Below are 4,425 nucleotides of genomic sequence, written 5' to 3'. Positions count from 1 at the left end.
CCCAAAGTACACCTCTGTTTGTGTCTGGCAAGTCATTCAGCTCAAAAAAAAGAGTGATCTGGGAGTGTATAAATTGCTTGTAGGGATCTTCCGATAATAAAGAAGAGTTAAATCTCCACTGCCTGAAGGGGCTGAAGTGAGTACATAAGTGTAAGTCAAGGGAGGTAGGTGCATGGTCCGATATTGCGATACTGTGGTAGTCACTGGATTTAATCATGGAGAGCAGTCTGTCGTCTAGAAGGAAAAAATCTATGCGTGTGTAGGTGTGGTGCACATGAGAAAAGAAAGAGAATGTCTTGGTCGTGGGAGAAGTGTGCCTCCATGGGTCAGAGAGGCCTAGTCGTTTGGCAAAGTCATGTAAAGTTTTGGCTGATTTGCTTACAGAGTACGGTTTGTTTGACGATCTGTCTAGTATGGGGTCTTGCACCAGATTAAAATCCCCGCCTATAATTATACGATGATTATCAATGTTTGGTAGTGACGTGAATAGTTTTGATATGAATGAACAGTCATCCCAGTTAGGACCGTAGACGCTGGCCAAGATGACGGGTGTATTTTGTAATTTGCCAGCGACTATAACAAAGCGACCGTTAAGGTCTGATACCACTTTACCTGGTTCAAACATGACGTTTTTACGAATCATAATGGCGGTGCCTCTGGCCCTTTCATTAAATCTGGAATGAAAAACATGGTCAACCCAATTCCTTTTAAGTCGTGTCACCTCCCTATTGCGCAGGTGGGTCTCCTGAATAAAAAACACGTCACCTTTGAGCTGTTGTAAGTGGGTCATTATCTTATCGCTCTTAGTGGGGCCACCCACCCCCCGCACATTCCATGAAATAAATCTAATTATATTGTTCATGCTTGACATACCTTATTGATATTCCTTGAGTAAGCGAAACAGGGATTGGGGGTGAAGAAGGAGATAAAGAGGGAGAGAGTGAGGAAAGAAAGAAAAAAAAAAAAAAGAAAAAAAAGAAAAAAAAAAAAAAAAAAAAAAAAGGGGGGGGGGGGGGCACACCGGATAACAACCACACACACACACACACACACACACACACACACACACACACACACACAAAACTCTGGCCTGGAAAACCCCGATAGCAAACAATATTTTCAGTGTCCATTGCACAGCGGTGTGTCTCATACACTTCCGCGTGAATTCCTAGTGTCCCCAACTCCCATGAACAGCAAAATAGTCCAGTGTCAAAACATTACCAAAACAACCCGAAACAACTCGTCATTCAGACAGCATCTTTCTCCAGTGTCCGCCGACACAGCTTAACAAGAATGCTAACATCAACCATAAAATCGAACTCAACATTGACAATGAAAGAAAATAAATAAATAGGTAAATAAAAGTAAATAAAGTAGGCTGCAAAAGGATGTGGCGCGTACATATACTCACATCACCACACACATACGGTCGCGCGTGCGCATACATAAAGTTACAAATCACCACAGCCTAACACGAATGCTAACATCAACCATAAAATCAAACTCAACATTGACAGTGAAGGAAGATAAATAAATAGGTAAATAAAAGTAAATAAAGTAGGCTGCAAAAGGATGTGGCGCGTCCATGTAGGCTACTCACATCACCACACACATACACGGTCGCGCGTGCGCATACATAAAGTTACATATCACCACAGCCTAACAAAAATACTAACATCAACCATAAAATCGAACACAAACATTGCCAATGAAAGAAAATAAATAAATAGGTAAATAGAAGTAAATAAAGAAAGGAGCTAGAAGAGAAGCTAAACTTAGGGGTATCATTGGCACAGAAAGTATATGGTAGCATTAGCTATTTATGGCTATAAGTCCTGGAGCAGTCTTACCAGCTCAGTAAACGATAAAGCAAGGGGGTTGTTGTCGTGTCTTAGCTGTCCAGTAGTTAAAAGTGGACCACATCCGAGGGACCTCAATTTACAGTAGCCCTTGGAAAGGGAGTAAAGCTGGAATAAAGCTGGCAGTAAATCACCAGTCGTGCAGGTCTAGCTCCACCGTCACAGAGCTACGCGAGTTACGTTACCCGTCCTCCGTGGATCCCGAGCTGCTTTGACGATGAGAAGCGATGAACTCCTGAGCAGCTTTCGGGGAGGGGAGGTGGCGTCGCGGTCCGGTTTCGGGCCTGATGAACAGCCTGGCAGGGAAAAGGAGAGTCGGTTTAAGGCCCAGGTCATATAGCTGCTTCATCACGGCCCGGTATTCAGAGCGTTGTTCTGCCACTTCGGGTGAGTAATCTTCGAATATGTGGATCTCAGAGCCCCTGTAGTTTAATTTGCCCCGTAAACGTCGAGCTTCACGCACAACCAACTCCCGCTCTTGAAACTTAAGGAAGCGAATAATAACGGGCCGGGCTTTGCCGCCAGGCCCCGGCTTTGGAGCTAGGGTGCGGTGAGCTCGGTCGAGTTCAGGGGCAGAGTTTAATATTTGGTCGCCGAGAACCTCCACCAAAACTTGAGAGAAAAAAGCCGTAGGGTGGCCACCTTCAATGTTCTCTGGAAGGCCCACTATCCTTATGTTGTTTCTTCTAGAGCGGCCTTCCAGGTCGACAAGCTTAGTCTGTAGCTTAGCGTTCGCTTCAGATAATGCGGCCAGCTCTGCTTCCATGGCCTTCATGTCTTGGCTCGTGGAATTAGCAAATGTCTCCAATGACGCGAGACGCTGTTGGTGGTCGAGTAAGGTATTCTGGAATTTATCAACCCGCTCCTCGAGCTTGGAGAACGCAGTGTTGAATTCCGCCTGGAACTTAGTCATAAGAGAAACCTCGTGTTTAGCTAGCATATCTGCTAGCGCAGGCAGCACGGTGTTCGGAGGGTCGTTCTCTCCTTTCTGGTCCCCTTTTTTCGATCTACTGGTCATTCTCTCAAGCAGCGATGCCCTGTCAAATATACTTAAGTGTTGGGGATCGTTTTTAACACTTTAGTTGGACTGTAAGAAAAGTTATAAACGTAGAGGTTGGGAGCAGGGCAGAAACGCGACTCACTCCGTCATTTCCTCAACCGGAACTCCTGAGTTACTTTTTAAAATAAATAACGCAAGTTACTTTGTTTTCCCATTTTATTCACTGACAGCTCTCTTGTCCCCATGTTGAGACAAATCGAAGTGCAGAGGCGTTGTGTGTAAACATGATGGTTATTATAGTTCTAGACTAAATGTGATCGGGCATTTACTCATCTCACTTGCACAAAAGAAGATCCAATATTCCTTAAAATGAATAAAATCAGTGAAATAAAGAATCAGAATACTATGCAAACCTCCAAAAACTAAATATGTTAAATAAAACATTTACTCTCACTTTATTGACCAATGTACTTGCTTCTGACCTTCGATGATTCAGTTAAACCATAGGCAAAAATGACTAAAGATTTATTTTATTTTATTGGTAAAGTAAGTGTTAAACTTTTTTTCTCTTGCATCCTATTCTTCCGTTATCCAGAACAGCAGCAGCTGAAATGTTTGCTTGAGCGGCGCCCTCTAGTGTACACAAGTGAATTTGCATTTCCATTAGCCTGAGACTTATTATTTCACTTTTGGTGTGAAAGGGTCTTTACATTTGCCCAAAAATAGATTTTTTTTGTTATAAAAAAAAACAAGCCCAGCCCAGGTGAAAGAAAAGTAATGCAAAAGTAACGTAACGCATTACTTTTCTAAAAGAGTAATAACTAAGTAATGCAATTAGTTACTTTTTAAGGGAGTAACGCAAGTAAGGGTTAATGCCCGAGGTGTCCATCGTCAGGTATTAATGGACGACGGCGAGGCGTGAACCGTCCGACGCGCAGCGGAGGCCTCCGCCGAAGTCCATTAATACCTGACAATGGACACCTCGAAGGGCATTAACCCGCTTATACCATGATCACTTGCCAAATAACACATTTTTAAAACATTAGTTTATATTTTAATTAGTTTTACAATCGAAATCTAAAGTTTTTACAAACAATAACTTGGTTTCCCTGGTTACGCCTGACGGTTTATTTAGCAACCGGAGATATTTATAGTCCGCTCGATTTATAGTTATAGATACTTTGACTGCCTGTTGCTATGGTTACTCACAGCTGATGTAGCCAGCGCATTTATTTATTAAGTTCGAACGGTAAACAGTCTGTTTCACCAGACCTCCTTTACTAGGTGTCCTCTATCACTTTTTAACGGACACTCTGCAGCCAATCAGAATCGAGTATTCACCCAGACCATGGTATAATATTGTAATACTTTACTTTTCAAAGTAACTTTCCCCAACACTGTATGTCAATATGAATATTAAATATAGCCGAATTTCGCAGTACTAGCACATTTCTGGCTTACTTCAACACAACCATCACAAAGGAACAAATACAGGCGCGCTGGTTTGTTTGCTTTAAAGGGAACAACACAGACCCAAGAAACATAATAATGTGAGGTAAATAACCC

Source organism: Rutilus rutilus, assembly GCF_951802725.1.
Source record: "Rutilus rutilus genome assembly, chromosome: 6".
NCBI classification, from domain to species: domain Eukaryota; kingdom Metazoa; phylum Chordata; class Actinopteri; order Cypriniformes; family Leuciscidae; genus Rutilus; species Rutilus rutilus.
The sequence above is the reverse complement of the archived record's forward strand: the minus strand, read 5'-3'. Positions refer to the sequence as shown.